Below are 18,353 nucleotides of genomic sequence, written 5' to 3' on the forward strand. Positions count from 1 at the left end.
TATATATATATATATATATATATATATATATATATATATATATAGACATATATAGACTGTCTGACGCAACTCACACATTCGCTCGTATTATATTCACATGTACATTGAGAAAAAAATATCTAAATAATAAAAAAATATTTATTCGTTGGATACACGTTTACTTGTATTAATATACATATTTTTACATTGAGAAGACATTGGTTTCAAATAAGAAAATGTAAAGAATAAAAAAAATATTTATTCAATGGGTACTAATGCATATTTTTACATTGAAAAAATATTGGTTTCAAATGAGAAAATATACATTTTCCTAAAATTGTTGCTTCCTATGAGAGCAATTGTTCATTCCATTTAAACAAAAGAATTTAGATTTAAGTAAATATGATATTAACCCAATGAAAGAAAGAGAGAGAGAGAGAGAGAGAGAGAGAGAATATTTTTAGATTTTTAGATTTTTTTAGATTTTTTCTCTCAACGTAGGACTCATCAAAATTAAGACAAAAGTCTTATATGTATGTTGCAAACAAACACGTAAAATTTTTATTTATTTATTACGAGATATTTACTGTCACATCTCGCGTGACAGTTCCATCAGACTTCTTTAATTAATAAACTTTAATTATTAAACTTAATTAATAAATTTTAATTAATAATTATAAATTTTATATGTGATTGTTGACAAAATGGTAAAGAATTTTTGTGTTCACCTTGATGAATTCTATCCGCAGACGAGCGGATATGCGAATTGCGTCAGACATCCTGCATATTTAACGACAACGACGAGAAGAATCATAATTTCTGATTTTGATACTCGTAAATTGATTCATAGATTTGAAGTGGCTTTAAAGAAAAAAAATAGCATAAATATTTTACTAATACGTTATAATTGTTACAATAATGTTTCCAGTGAGAATTCCTTCGAATATTAATTAATCTCATGATCGGGCAAATTAATCAGATCAGTTGATTTCTTCATCTTTACGTCTCTCGACTTTTTTCATTTTAATGCAATCAAAGAACAAATTTCCACACGTTACCAAGATAACATTCTCCTTATTTTTTCTTTTATTTTTTTTCCTTCCTGCGTACGTAATTCATTCTCAGGGCCAAGTACTCTTTCGATGAGAAGAGGGAAAGGAGGAGATGGGAACGATAATTGCATAAACCTTGGTAGCGACTTTTCAGTGACGATCGGCCACTGAGTTCGGCACTGTGCCGCTCCCAGTCCTTCATTGCGCGTGCAATGCGCCGCGTTTGTGTAAGAGAACCAGAACGCAATAAAATATAATTTTCTGAGATTTATCCGCTGGCACACCTTAATCTAGAGTACGAGTTACAGCACCACGGAACTGCTAATCGCGGTCGCAGTAAATACACTAAGATTGAATGCTCGGGAAAAACCATGTTCTGCAAATTTTTCACGGACATTCAGTGAACAAACAGCCTGAAAAAAATTCTTTCAATAGTATGCAAATAATGATAGTATACGTTTATTCGTTTCTTCTTTGTGCCTTGCTCTCCACATCTTTTGCTTTTTGTTTTCTGATATACTCATTCACTTTTTACACATTCACTTTTACGCATATCCCTGTTGAGTGTTGTTTCGTAATATATTATCCGTCTGTTCGTCTCTCTTCTTCATTTTTGCATTTCAAATATTCTAACGTAACGCACGTAAAAGTTCGCTATATTGGATCCGCTATTTTGAATTTTGCAATTTTTACCTCGGATTCGTCATCGGTGACCATAAAACCGGTACATAATATTTTGATACCATGTATATGTATTTATGTATCTCAAAGACATTTATTATGCATTATTATGTTTCTTAATACATGTTTTTTTTATATAAAATTTCTTGTTTTCTACAACAGACATGTGTTTCAATTGAAAAAAGCATTTTTTTAAGTACTGTAACAAGAATTACTAAAATACATTGATCTGTTTAAAAGTTGCAGTTATTTAAATATGTTTTTAGGGCAACATATGTTCTACCAGTAGACGGATCTTATAACTTGTTAGCTGCTGTTAACGACAATATCGCTAGAACTGTGTGTCGTTATGCACTTTTTATAGCATATATTATGCCTGCGCAACGTTAACGACAACTCGTTAACAACAGACTCTAGCTGTAGGACTGAAAGGATTAACGAATTCAATGTTATATTGTATTTGAAGAACTCTCTCGCGTCTTTATTTAATAAAAACTCGGGACTCTAAATTATGAGTTGCCTGCCATATGTACTACGTCACTTCCTTAATTGATAGATCTGTACTATATTGTCTACATATGTTGTGACACGCAATTATATACATTTCTAACGACATAATTTGATATCACAAAACGTAAAAAATTTAGTTAAAATTTATATTTTTCTGCAGTTTTCTTGTTAAATAATTTAAACTATAAATAACATCTGCTAGTTTTAATTTCCACTCAAGTTAATAGTAATATGTCACTTCTTGCAAAAAGTATTTCATAATTAACGACCTCAATTAATTCTCGTGCGCAAGAAGTAGTAGCACGAGCTCTGTAAGGTTAATTCCTTACAGAGTTGAGTGCTCCAGATTCAGACTCGTAAGATATGTAGAAATAGCTGCCACTTTCGCAAATACTCGAACAAATGTGTGTTTCTAATCTCAATTATTAAATGTATATCAGCGAATACATTTTGCTTATAATAACCAATTCTTAACGATAACAGAAAAACTATTAGCTTTTTGACTATCCAAAGTAGCTATTGAGATTTAACTAACGTTACTAAGTTATTTCTTTGTGTGAAATATTTGATATTATTTGGTAAATTATGGTTACATAAAGAAATAATTATTATAAATTATGGTTAAGAAAACCAGTTGTTTTTAATCAATTTTACTATAATGTTAATGCTTATAATCTTATATGCATGTTTAAATTACCATTTTATAACAACAAAATATAGTTGGAACCTGAAGTAACTATAATTTTAATTAAACTGTTTTTTTCTCAGTAGATAACTTCAGCATTTGCTTCATTTTATTTTTCTTCGAATGATGAATGTTTCCGAACCTCGGGAAAGTGAATAAGGGAATACGAGGCAAGACGAGATCGCAAGGTAAGACGGAATAATACTACATAGAAATAACTACGCAATTAACTACGTTTACACTTGTACGTATAAAGAAGAGAAGCGTATCAACGGATTGTTCTATGAGAAATGATAAGAGAGGATGCACACGTCGCAAGCTCGAGTGAATTTATGAAAACGAGTAAATCTCAAGTACTTTTATGAATTATTTGATACCGTGTCAGATAACTTATGCTTGTTGTGTTACTGATAGAGATTATTAATAGAGAATACGTTATTAATAGAGGTAAGTAAATGACACATAATGTATTATATTTCATAATAAATCAATCTTTCGTATGAATCTATTATTTTTACATGTAATTTCATATCTACCACTTAGGATAAGAAGTAAATAATTGGGTGGGACAAGATAGGAAGATGTACTTATCTTATAGGATTCCACAATCTACTTTGAAAAAAATAAGTAAAATAAATGAGAGAAAACGGAGAAATGAGAGCCTTTATCTGTGCACTTTTATGACTAATACAATCGGTATTTACTTTAAAATAAGAGGAATAATTAGTCCGTTATTTGTGTTTGGATTAACTTCTACACAACTAAGACAATTAGCATATTAGATGACTGTTAGAAACAAAAACTTTTTTTTCTAATCTAAGAAGAAAAGTAATTTTAATAAGGATTCTGTTGTGATTAGAAGAGACTGGCTAGAAATATTTTTGAAGTAACATAAAGATTTTTTAATACAAAAACTGGAAACAACACACACACACACACACACACATACAGCTTCTGACTTTAATAAACTAATAATTAAGAATTAGTTTTAAGCCACTTGGAGAAGCTTATGATAAATGTCAAATAACTTCTGATAAAATCTTTAATTATGATGAGACAAGAGTATCATCAGATTCAAAAAATAAAGAATAAATTATAGCTCGAATGAGAAGAAAACAAGTAATTTCTCATCGTCGACAGAATAAGGAAAGACTTATGACGAATGCGAAAAATGCCAATAACGTAGAAACAATCGTTATTAATACAACCATGCTATCTGTTTCATATTTCTTATATATATATATATATATAGATTTTATGTAATGTGTGTTATTTTGTTTCACTACATTCAGTGGATAACCTAATCACGTATTTATAGAAATCTTTTTACAAACTTTTCCGATATTTTTAGGTTTCTGAATTTAGTTGCGAAGGTGCAGAAATATTTTAAAAAATTTTTCTGTTTAGAGCATCCACATTTTCGCTATATACAAGCTGCGAATCTTTTGAATTAGACAAATATTACGCTAACTGACAGCTTGAGATTTTATATTAAATTTTTTTTTCGTTTTCATCATATATTGCTCCTATTTATTTTTGCATATACTTTCATCGCGTAAAAGCATTTATAATTCTGTATAACTAATACGACATAAATTTTATAGGAAAATGTCAATATTCTGTCGGTAAAGTTTTCAGCTTCAGCATCCCCTCAAGCTATTAGTTTGTATTTATTATTAGTCTTGATTAATTTAATTTGTGCTTTTATTATCTTCTAATAAAAGGATTTTTCTTCTCTCATTTTGGGCAAGGTAGATGCATTCCGAAATTCATTACGAACAACCTTTCTGTCCACAAATGTTACATATAATATGTGTCAATAATTAGTCAAACTAATTTTGTATTTATTCAAATACTCCTATCTCTCATTAATTAACATTCCAAAAACATCTCGCTTGTCAACAACACGTGATTATGACGTATCAGTAGCAATAAAATGTTCATGCAAATTTTTTAATTTTTAGAGCCGTGTCGAATTTTTTAAAAGTCACAATCGTGAACGACATTCCTCGTCGTTATTATCAGAATCCGGAAATTCGGGAGAAAAACATCTCTCTGATACGCGCAATTGCCGATATCTCCAGCTTTATCCGAAATGATGCGGCTGCGTCATCGCAGGTAGTTGCATCGCGAGGACACGCACAACGGGCACACGCATTAATAATAAAGGTGTCGTGTGATAACGCGAATGAGACCAGGGCAAGGTCGAGACGCCGCGGCGATTTCGTGAGGAAATGTGTATTCGTGACTCCCGCACGAATCGGCAACAGATTCGAACTGGCTTGAGATAACATAGTTGCTCGGGAAATAATTCGTCGACAGCGTGAAGCGGATCGTGACCATAACAGTAATAATGTCCCGGATAACGAGCGATTATATATCGAGGCGATCTAATCGCCATTACGGGTGAGCCGCAGTGCGTGATGACGATTAAATGATGTTCTAATGATCCGGGTAAAGCTGGCCTTTGCCTTTCCAAAGTTGCACAACAAAGTTGCAGTCACGTATCTCTAATTCGAAAGGAGGCACGTTACGTGGCTTTGCCTAACCGCAGAATCGATGATAATCCTTAATGTGCAAAGTCGACGGTTTCGATCGACTGTTTCTGTGGGCTAACACATTCCAAAAAACAGCGCTCGCTCTCGCGATAAAAGCACCTCCAGCTTCTCGTCGTAAATACTGGCGTGCGTAGGGTAGGTGTGCACTTAGAAAGTTGAAACTTAAGTGTAAGCGGGATATTTTTTCACGGAAAATATATCGTTTCGATGAGACACTAGATTCGTCAAAAATAGCGACCTGCAATATGAGCAACCCGATCTCTTACACATGCCGCAATTGTCAACCTACATTGTGTGACCTCGATTTGTTTACTCTAGAGAGAAGAAGTATTTCGTCGGATGTTCCTTTTGTATTCGAGACTCTAAATCGTTTAGCAGATTGATGCGACATTCTCGAACGTTTTGAATTTAATATTTTTTCAAGATTTTTTAAGCACTTTTCAGTTTTTTATATTAAGAAACGTAGAATTTCATATGCAAATTTCAGTTGTGCTAACAGATTATGTATTCTTGCCAATGAGTATTTCTCCAAGCTGGACCTCTTCGCTGGAAAGCCTTCGTCTTTTTAGTACTCATTTATTTCAATTTTCATCATTGCATGAGCGAGTGAATGAGTAATTTTTTATTTTTGATAATTTTTTCTATGTATCTGTTATTGTATTCATATGTATTATACTTATCTATTTACCCATTTAATTATTTACTTATTTCTTTATTCATTCACATTTTATTTATCTGTTTATTTATTTATGTATTTCTACTTTTCTCACTTTTTTATGTATTTCCATTTTTGTAACTTTTTTCATCTATTTTTTGTCTGCTTGCTTATTCATCTATTCACTTATTTCCATCTATTCACTTTATTCTTATTTATACATTTTATTTTATTATTTATACTTTATATAATAAGTATTTTATATAATCATACTTATGCTTTTATTTTTCCTCGCACTACTTTGATATCATGTAACTAAAAAGTACTTCCATAAATGACTATTATTATTATTAAAATTGATTCTTCCGCTCATTATCTTATGTCTTGGAAATATGGCTGATTAAGTAATCTTTACGTGATATAGTTGAAGTAAAATTATAGTTAAAGTAAAAGTATAGTTAAAGTAAAATTACGTGATATAGTTCAGAATATCACGTATCGAACACGTAATTAATAATAATCTAATTTTCGTAAAAATCTATATTTTTATTAAACGATAGAATATCCGTAACATTATTTCCCGCGAGGTGACATACATTTATGAAATTCTAATTCATCAATTCATTCAATTTTAATATTCATATTTTAATTCAGATTTAAATGCGCTCATAGAAGAAATGGAGTATAATTACTTTTGGATAAAAAACGCATTGATTTTCTTTAAAAATGTCTCTCCCAAAATTAAGAAAACGCTAGATGAAATCTTTCAAGAAATAATTAGCGCAAATGACCGAAGTTATGGTCCAAGTTAGTGAAATAGCTTGAATAACAATTTGAATTAACAATAAAACTGTTTCCGACAGTTCTGCTGTTAATTCAAATATGTAATTAATGAAAATGTTGCATAACCCCGCAAACCATTACAGCAGCATTCCTTCTATGCGACGAATTATGTGATCGCGCAAAAACAAACGAACTGTAACAAGCGTGGGATAGATTACATTCCGCATAGACTTCACATAAAACATTTCTTAGGATTTAATCGGGATTCCTAAAATTATATATTCTACTTAGAAGCGTAATGTTCCAAACATAACTAATCTATCTAATTAGAAAACCGATAGTTTTTCTAATATCCCTTTTGATTTTAATTTTATATTAGAATTGGACAAAACTTATGTCAACTTTCTAAATAATTCTGTTGTTCAATAAAATATTTAAATCCATATAGAAAATTTTATATTAGAATTGGACAAAACTTATGTCAACTTTCTAAATAATTCTGTTGTTCAATAAAATATTTAAATCCATATAGAAAACTTCTTGGGAACTAATTGAGATACAGTGAGATTCCCCAAAATAATTATGTATTCTAGTCATAAGGATAATGTTTCAAACATCCAATTTTAAAGCAGAAAAGTAAAATTTTCTCAATATTCTCTTCTAAAAGAATTCATTTTTCATTTTCATTTTACATAAAAATTGAACCGAAAAATTGACTATCTGTTGACTTTCTAAATAATTCCATTATTCAGTAGAACATTCCAAATGTTTTTTTTTATATTTTATATTTTTGACTTTTTATTCTATTAAATGCAGTAGGTGAAAAAAATAAAATTCTTTTTGATATCTCTTTGATACCTCTTTGAAAAAAGCGCGAATTCCCGTACTATATATATTTTACTTCTAGACAAAGAACCCATGTTTGAGACAAGAATGGGATCCTCAATTATCATAATGAGATAATCAATTTTGAGGAAAATTTGAGCACTCTAATCAGAATCTATGTTGTGTCTGAGGAAATTTTGGGAAATTTCTATGCTACATCTAGGGAAATCTAGAGAAATTTCTATGCGAGTATTCGTTGACGCCATCGAAATCACACGCCGTCAAGAAAATCCGGTCTGATGTTACGCGCGGCAATCTAATAATATCAGCCAAATAGTTTCACCGAATATATTCAATTCCATCAGACTTTCATTGCTCGGCTGATTGGACAATTTATAAAGCTCATTTACATATGCCCGCGTTCCAATAACCGGCGGTATTACGTACAAACACCGCGCGTTTATTTACTTAAAGCTGGTTACGTTACACTGTAATCGTTACATTACACGAAATAGCCGCGAGCGGGGATTACGTTCGCCGCGAAAGCATCGCTCCGCTAGAGTGGAGCTCCGCGGAAACGGTAGAGTTGCATACGCTCGATGAAGTATATGTTCGCGTATTGATTTCGAAGTCCGACACGCCCGCGGTGACATCGCATCGAGTGCTAATCTGTGCGCGCGATACGGATGATGAGCGAATCGCTCAGGATGGTAAGGTCGCTGATCCAATCCAAACGAGAAAGCGAGTCTTGTATCTCTCACGGTCGACCTTCGGAAATTTCGTTTCCGCGTGCTTCCACGCTATCGTGTAGCCTTTCATATTTCTACAGGTTCCCGAATAGCGAGAATAGAATGCAGGAGCGTTCGGGGAGTGCAACTGATTTCTCCTCTCTTTTCTGTTTTTTTTTTCTCGCAATTTCGACCGCTGTCGGAGGGATTAAGCAACAATTTCGACCGCAGCATCGACAGTAGTAACAGTAGCGGCGACAACAGTAGCAGCAATAACAGCAGCAGCAACAACAGCAGCAGCAGCAGCAGTATAGCTGCAGCAAGCACGGGGAAAGTGCATAGCTGCATGAAGTTGTAAGTTGCCGAGAGTCGCTGTAACGCATTAATGGCGGGAGAGAGAGAGACAGAGAAAAGACGCGGGAAAGAGGGAGGGTAGAGGGCAGGGAGAGAATCCCCTTATGTAAGCGCTATATTAAAGTCCTTCCTCGATGTCGATGGGACTGCCGCGAACGAAAACAGTCGAGGCCTGTTATTAACGTCTTTTTAAGATCCACTAAGTCGTCTTGCGTTTTATTATGCGCTGATTCGATATGCAAAGTGATCGTTTCTTATCAAAAGCATCGGTCAGTTTGATTCAGAAGAAAAAAAACAATTCACGAGCACGATATCGTCACTTTCACGTTACGGCGATAACGCCAATTGTCGATGGTCAATTTTCAGGTAGAATTTCAAGAGAGTGCAACATAACACTAAAAAATGGTCTTGCAGTCATAGGGAAAATTATTTACATACGAGAAATACGAGCTAAGATGAGTAAATGACTAGCGAACACTGCGATATCGCATATGTCTTGTATTTAATCAATATAGATGATAGAAACCGAATTTCTATCTAAACTATTTGCAAAATTCAGCAAAAAAAAGTCTTTTAGTAGCACTCGTCCAAACTAAAATCAATCATACATTTTATGAAAATTGACTGTGATGAACAAAAAAGACTAGCGAGGAGAGACAAACAAATATATAATCATCACCCATCTTTGTTTACAGATATTGCTGCTGATGTAAATTTTACACACCAGGAAAGATAATTTTCTAGCAGATATAAAAACAGCGATAAATTTTGTCTGTGACATTTAAAACTCGGATCAGCAGTGCGATTTTGCAACTTATTAACGACAATAACCTTAGCACTGTGTGTCGTTGCGTATCTTTATTAGCATATGCTATAGCATTTGCTGTGCAATGTTAACTACAACTCGTTAACGACAGCAGTTAACGAGTTACAGAATCGTATTGCAGCAAAACATTTTTTTTTACCGAAAAGCTTACCGAGGTCGGTCCGGTAAACACGCATCGATTATCCGGCGCGAATCCCACTTTAAAATCCGCTTCTTCTGCGGATTTGTGTCTAATCTAAAGGAGTATATATTTACGAATAAAGACTACTTCCGTATTAGCCCACGACACGATTTTGCGAATATCGACATGAGTAACGAGGTCATATGTACGATCGCGTACATAAAGAGAGAGAGAGAGAGAGAGAGAAAGAGAGAGGAGGGGAAGGAGAGAGAAAGAGTGGGAGAGAGAGAGGGGGGAGAGAGAGAGAGGCGAAATGGCGCGTCGACCCGACCGCAAGGGACCGTGCGGATGCGAAACGAAAACGGATGTTGCGGCCTTGATGAGTTCGCACTGTGGCGAATACGCGACTTTCGTGCATTAATGAAGTCGATTCGGGAAGGACGACTCGGGAAGGACATGGCATCGGCGACGATGGCAGGGGCGGATAGAGACGGGCCGCGTAGGAAAAACGCGGCACATCCGCGCGAGACACGCCTGAAAAATTCGGGAGAAAGCAGAACTCGTTTCGATCTCTGTCAGAAAATTTGCCGGGTGTCGCAACGGCGTCTCACGTAATAGCTAGGTAAGTCGGTGCGCGCGGCCGCGCGCGCACGACACGTGTAGACGTGGAGATTGTCAAGATTTTTTCAGCAAGACGACGCCGGCGGATGAATCCCGCTAGAGCAATTCAACGATCGATCGATGTAACTGAGCATCGGCTGCGTCGAGTCGATGATTACTCGCGTGGCGAACTCTCGCTAATCGCGCAAGTCCGTACGCGCGCGATTCAAGATTACAAGGAGAGCGCGAGGTGCATTCTTTTTGTATTTCGCGCATGGATTATACAACAGCTTTTACCAATTGCGTTGTATATAGTAACCGGCAGCGGTGGTTAGGCAAAAACTAACCGAGTTGACTCGGTCTACGATCCCACGATCGCGCTCCATCGACGCGGCGACCGTACGATAATAACGTTTGTTAATTAGACGATTCCGCGAGGTCAGGAACCAATGAGAAATTCCAGCCTACCGTTCGACAGCGCATATTACTCGTGTGCGTGAATGATGAACTTTAACCGTCACAAGTACGCGACGATTCAAGGTTCTACAAAATAATTCACAAAAGGTCAATTGTAAGGTAACAGACCTAATTATGAAGGATTTTAAGAGGATACCATATTCGGTAACTTTGCCATTTTCTGCAAAGTTTACGTTCCATTGGTTGCACAGAATTACAAGCGCGTTTATGTAATAAACATGAAAAAGTGAATTGAAGTATTGTTCAATTTGTGACAAAAATGATAAACAGTTTTAAAATTTACATCTTGTGCTATCAATTAGCGTGTATATTTATCTAATACAAAAATTCTATAGTTCGTATGTATTGAACGTGTGTTTGCTCTATTCACGAAAATTTCTGAACTACATTTTAACAACTGTTAACAATTTAGAAACATAAAAACATACAAAAAGCTTGCAAAAAGACGTCTGTATATGCGTAATTATGTTTTCCGTACAGTATATTATAACAAAGCAACACGCATTTTATATAAGATTTTTCAGGATATTCGATGATAACATGTAAAACTCTTATGTATATATAGATTAGGTCAAACTAGACAAAAATTCTTCTAAAAACCTTTTTTGTAAACAACCACGTAAAATCTTGTTAAAAGTTAAATTCTGAATTGCTATTTATTTAACTTCGATTTGTTTGACTCAAACAACATAATATTATATTAAACAATATAATTTTATATCAAACATCATCTTGTTTCATTAGATTAAACTGTTATTTATTGGAAAAAATACTATTACATAAAAAAATTGTTTAGTCAAATAATATATCATTTAGTTGTAATTAAATTTTTATTGAAAAAATTATTGTTTTAAACGTTTTGTTCTTCAATCTAATTTATTGTTTGGACTAATCAATAAAATATTTAGTTAAAGATCTAGAAATCCAGCATAGCATTATTGATTTTCTAATATATCATTTTATTAATATTCGTTACATATCAACTGTTATTGCATCGTTATCAACGATTACCAGTAATTAATTAAAAAGCTTTGTAGATACTATAAAGATGTATTATAATCATAATACTCTAAATATATCGTCAGAAATAATTGACATCTCCACTTCCTAAACGATTATTGAAGTCAAGCAACTCAAACTGGTGGTCAGTATAGGGATGGGTCACCGCATTAATAATGGAGCGATAAAGTCACGGAATGACGAAGTATTTGGATGGAAAATCACGGGGAAAGAAGAGCACAAACGATAAAATGGTAAAAAGACATAAATTGTTATTAATGCAAAAATGAAAAGTCAAATTTCTATTATTAAGATTATTTGAACTAATATTTTTTCCAGAGTAAAATGAATAAAATAAATAAAACAGTTATCTTGTTTGGACAAACAATAAGATTTGAGAAGCCAAACAATCGTATTTATTGATTGAAACATTAATTTCTTTGGACCATTCTAATGATCAAATTTGTTTGAATTCAATAAAATTTATTAAATCCAAAGAAATCTCTTTCTCTATGTTGTTGTTTGCAAAATGGTAAAAAATTTTTTTTTCAGTTTGATCTAATCTATATGTACACAAAAATTTTATATCTTATTGTCAAAAATCTTGCATAATATACAAACAATATGAAAAGAGTAATGTAATCATATTAGCGCTTATTTCACATTTTGGCGATACATTTTGTCTACGTTATCCACATTTTGGGAGTTTGTCGTTCATTTTCGCATCTCTTTACGGATAAAATAGATTTCATTTATTTACATAAATTTATCGATTAAATATTTCAAGGAATTATTAATACCAATATAAGCAATAGAATTTTAAGGCAATCATAGTTTAGACAAAATCGTTCAACTTTAAATTGTGATTTTAAATAAAAAAAAAATAATTAGAAACGTTTATGTGTACTCTCTAAATTTCTTGAAGTGAAATTTCATTTAAAAAATATATAGAGTGACAATATTATATATTATCGAATAATTGGAATTTGAGTTATTCTTTCATTCTTATAAAATGAATACTCTAAACCATGAGTGAATATTTTCATCCAAAATTGAAGAGAGAACTTGATGCATTCTATCGCCAGAGAATATATTCACTCTAATCAATTGAAACATTCGCTCATATGGAGTTAGAAACCACTCTAATCTTGAATCTATTCTAAACATTTGCTCTTATAATTTTGAGCAGCAGTATTTTCACTATCGCTTTAAGTAAAAGTACTGTCATTTTTCATTTCAAGAAATTTAGATAGTAAGAGTTCCAATCATAGGTCAGCAAATTATTTCCTATAACGTTCCTATAACGAATTGTATAATACCTAATTTTATATTAATTGCCCACATTTACATACATTGTTTTAGTCTGTATAAAATAATGGTATATGTAGTACAATTTGCTAGAAATGAAAAGTTGAATTTATCAATAAAACTTTTCATTTCTCACGAGTTTACGCGAGGAAAATCGATTCACAGACTAGTGCTACGAGTTTAAAATGTAATTGCAGTCACTTGCTTACAATTGTGTGGACAATCCCTAACAGTCTCATAAATCTAAAGAATCGGTAAAGCAAATAATATTCTAGATATTTTAACAATATTTCTGAATGTAATATTAGAACACAAAATTCTATATCGCGACGCTATATAACTGAACCATCAATTACAAATGTAACATTTCAGTAAAGAAAAAATGATTATATTTTAAAGAGTATCAGTTCTAGGCGATGTGACATTTTCGAGGACGAATGGATTTCAAGCTTTTCCGTGTATACGAATAAAATTGCACATACAGTTCTAACATCCTTAACATTCAAATTATTAAAACTCGGAGACAGCTGCTCATAGTGCAAAATAGACAACAACGAGGAGCTAATCAACTTGGCGAAGAAAAATCAACAATGACTTTGAGTTTCGTCTTTGCGCTTTTTTCAAGGCCAATTAGTATTAACTTTAATGTCTTCTACGACATAAAATAGATCGTCCACGGTTATAACGTAATACTATCGTTGTTTGCGGATACAATGTTAAGTGATTTGATACATTAATAAATTAATGTATGCTAATAAGTTAATATATTTAATATAATATAATGTAATGTAAATAATATATACATTAATAAATTACGAAACATCAATTAGTAATATCTGAAAATATTGTAATTGCTATCAAGTATGTATTAATTCACAGTGTGATATATTATCAAAAGTTGCAAAGTAATCGCGATATGTTATTCATTTTTATCAATAGATATTAATATCAATATTTATAAATTTCTTTATAATGTAACTTAGTTTCCTAGTACTTTCATAATAAACAATAATAAATAATGTATAGTATAGTGAATAATGTATAGTTAAATAAATCTGGAACATTAGACCATTCTATGCAAATATGTGATGTGTATTACGGAAAGATTAAAATAGAATTTTTGTATAACAGGTGTATTGCAAAACTGATTGTGACTGGAAGATCTTGAAAAAATAAATTTGCGAAATATCTTGGGTTTGAAAGGATCGGAGGACTAATGGAAAGGATTAAAGAGCAGATTATCCGTCAATCGCTTTTCTTTCGGCGATTAATGTATAGTACTCATGCATAAATATATTTGACTTGTGTATCTTCGTCCTGTTTTGCCGATTCTCTGCTATTCGTTTACTTACGTGTTTCTTAAAATACCGTTCAATATTTTCTGAATTGATTTATCTTTTGTTATCTTATAAAAATATTTTGTAAGTTAATTTGTCTTTTGTTATAAAGAAAAATTCATATAAACATATCTCAAAGTTTTCATTTCAGAGAGGTAGGATGTTAAAAATTATAATCCTAATAAATCGATAAAATGTTATCCTAATATTATATAAATTATAAATCCTAATAATAATTAATCCTAATAATAATTATAAATACTATATAAATTATAATCCTAATAAATCGATAAAATGTTTTTTCTTAAAAGTTTCTAAACGAACAGTTTCTTTTTCAAACTGGAATCAGCAAATAAGCATGATTTATCTCAAGCATTATCTATCTCTTACTTCATATCTTTCTTGTCTATAGTCACCGTTTTATAAGAAGTTGATGACTTAGAAATGTGGTTTAACTAGTAATTATTACTAGTTCATTATTACCTCGAACTTATACACCAATAACGGAATTAAATTTTCTCTCTTTTGCGGATTTTTATTAATTACCTACAAAAACGAGTACTCTTAGTATTCGATAAAATATAGTTTAGAAGATATTTGGGTTTCGATAGTTTAATGCGTCTGATTTTGTAAATACTGGATGTGCAATTTATTCTAAATTTAACTTTTTATCTCCAACTGGCAGTGTTTGCTGACATCTGGATAAAATTATCTAGGTTAAGCACCTAAATAAAGAAATGCAATCATCTTTATATTTTTTTATCTGAATAAAAAAATACCAAATATGATATATTCATCTCCATCTTAGATAAAAATGTGTCATCTTATCTAAAACTTATCAAAGATGATGTTATGCAAATGTTTGTTTTAGCGGCCTAAGTACCAAGAAATCAATTTTAATAAGTGTACACATATACATATGAATATGCTATAACCCAGTAAATTCAAAACAAAACAAAACTAATCATAATATTGTTTAAGGATTATATGTACACTCGCATGGAAATCTTTACTTGTAGAGTGGTGTAGATCAATTCGGTTTCAGATGCCACGTTATAGAAGAATGCAGCGAAGAAGCGATTCTGCTTACAAGGAATCTTCTAACAACATCCAAATCTATGTATTTCAATCACTTATTTGTGGATGAAGAGAGAGAGAGAAAGAGAGAGAGAATTTAATGCCGCGCTCACTTACACCTCGCCAGAATTCCCTACATTTAAAAGTAAAAATTTTAATGATCTTCACCTCGCCAGAATTCCCTACATTTAAAAGTAAAAATTTTAATGATCTTCAATCTTTTAGGAATTTTCCAAATATTATATTAAATATTTTTCTTAAATATAATGCATCCCTAATATCGTCGGCGGCAGTAAAACGCCTTTTTAACACAGCAAATGGGTGTATCCCGTCAAAACCACTTACCAGACAAAACATTCGAAAACTTTTATTTTTAATAAAAAAAACTTAAAATAAAATTGTAAGTATTGTTTTAATATCCCTTTTACGATCTACGTAATTTTGTTATAAATTTTTATGAATAGTCTCATAATAACAAAAATATATAAAAAATTATTTAGATTATTTCATCTTGCATATAAATGAATTAAGAGCAAAATCTTTATCACTTCTCAGATAAATTTACGAATTTTCATCTTATCCACATCTAGATAATTTTTAAATCATCTAAGGTAAACACTGTCAACTAGGTGCATATTCTTCAGTTGTGATACAACACCGTAACAAAGTTTATTTCCTTTTTCTTTTATTTTAAGAGCTATTAAAATAAAAAGATAATTTTAGAAAATTTTTAACACCTTATATTCCTGCAAAACAAGACCATATATTTATCTGAATTTTTCTTCATAAAATTATGTCAACAATTAACTCTTAAAATATTAAATAAAACTTAAGAAATACCCTGTATATATCTGTAAATATTTTCTTTGTATTTCTTGCGCAAAGTAAATCGAAATACTGAAACATCGGACGTTTCGCAAAAGTCGAGAACCGTTAATCAGACTGATACGAATCGAAAAGTACCATACGGAATTAACCATATCGAAAAGTCATTCGGGACAGCGCATCCAGCAGCGCTGTTAAATAATATAACTCCTTTGGCGCTTGATGAGATGTCGGTATTGCTTAAAGAAAACCGAGTCTAAAGTCAGCGGCACACGATGCTTGTTTTTATGCTGGATTGCTTACTGATTGGCATTTCTGAAGATGGATGGAAATATACCAATCAAAACAGAGTATTTCCATCCAGCAAACAATCCAGCTCGAAAACAAGCACCGTGTATCGCTAGCTTAAATAGTTCAAGTGATATGTTGCTCATGTACTTTTTAGTATTTACTTTAACAAGAACAGCGGATACAAAATCGCGAAATGGTTCTTTTAAGACAAATCTTTTAAGATAAATATTTTTCCCTGAGTTTCATTAAAAACGGAATAATATTATAGTTAAAAAATAGAAAAAACTGATTTAGCAACAGCAAAGTAAGTTTTTGAGCTTCTCGAAACTTTGTATTAATATTCTCTGTCAGAGTGAATAAAATGAAGTGACGTGTTGTACTAACTAGAATAAAATGTTTTGCAAATGTATGATATAATAAAAGCAGTTTTTATTCATAAAATGATTGAAATCAAGCATATAGGTTGGCATATAATGTTGGCTCGTAACTCGTAAGGACCTGTATGAGGGTTATGGAAACTCGCAGTGATTCTGGAACTACTGATCAGAATATGTATTTTATAATATAGCCTTCTTACTCTACGCTACTGAGCAACTAAATCCAGTATCACGATAAGGTAGCTATGTTGCTGCATATTTTGGTTATTAGTACAAAACAAGATACGATTAATGTAATATATGGGTCGTGGCGGATATTAATACATAGAAAAAGACTGCCTCTATCATGTCAATTATAACAATAAAAGTTGTCAGAGAAGTTATATAATTTCGAAATTCTGAAATGTGAGACATCTAGCCCCGGCCTCCGTTAATCACAACAATGCAAATTCAAGTAGAACTTGCGATATAAATTTGGGAATAAATAAACTTACAAAATGCTTACAAAATTCAGAACTAATATTTACTTGAATGCAGTATGCAGTTTTCTTTGTACATTTTTATATCAACTATTGTATTCAGTAGAATAAAAAATTGGAAAAATTAAACATTTTTAAAACACATCATATATTTTATTGAATAGTGAAATCACTTGGGAAGTCAATATGAGCTCTGCTCAATTCTAATGTAAAATGTAGATCAGAGAAAAAATATTGAACAAGCTTTTCTTTTGCCATTTACAGAATTACATGGACGTTTGGAACATTGCATTTCAACCACACAGAACCCATAATTATTTAAGAGAATCAGACCGAATCCATGCAGTTTTGGCTAAATTTCTTCTTACATGTTTTTTTATCGTTTCAAGTCACGTCACTTAACACGTCATTTAAACGTATGAAATTATAATTTACGTCTCTTAAACGACCTGATTTCAAACTATAAGGAAACTCTGTGTAAAGAGAGTTTCAGCCAAATGACACATTATATCCGACAAAATCCAGTGCATTTCTCATTATTTATCGAGCAAACGCGACGACATTATCATTCGTCTGGTAAATACAACACACTGAGAGAAAAATGTATTATGTAAATGTGATATTTGGAACTGTGGCATAGTAAAACGATTATAGTTAGAAATATCATTTTTATAGTAAATGTTACCATAATATTTGTAATATTTACAATATAAGCATAGTATAACTGACCTGTAAAAAATTTTTACCAAGAATTATAATTATTTGAAATAAAAAATATAGTAAGGTAGCAAATATTGAATGGTGAGAGAAATTAACTATTTTATAT

The 18,353-nt window shown here is 31.9% G+C and overlaps 1 protein-coding gene and 1 long non-coding RNA gene across 5 annotated transcripts in view; one reads left to right on the plus strand and one right to left on the minus strand.

Annotated features, from left to right (window-relative positions):
• Positions 1 to 18,353, minus strand: part of LOC116842917 (elongation of very long chain fatty acids protein AAEL008004-like) — a 114,543-nt gene that overhangs the window by 58,930 nt on the left and 37,260 nt on the right. The window lies entirely within an intron of this gene.
• Positions 8,667 to 11,116, plus strand: LOC116842920. Its single transcript, XR_004377785.1, has 2 exons — positions 8,667 to 8,810; positions 9,506 to 11,116. It is a non-coding gene; the product is annotated as an uncharacterized LOC116842920 (long non-coding RNA).

This window comes from Odontomachus brunneus, unplaced genomic scaffold, assembly GCF_010583005.1.
Source record: "Odontomachus brunneus isolate Ranch 3 - 2012 unplaced genomic scaffold, Obru_v1 Obru_scaffold_028, whole genome shotgun sequence".
Classification (NCBI taxonomy): Eukaryota; Metazoa; Arthropoda; class Insecta; order Hymenoptera; family Formicidae; genus Odontomachus; species Odontomachus brunneus.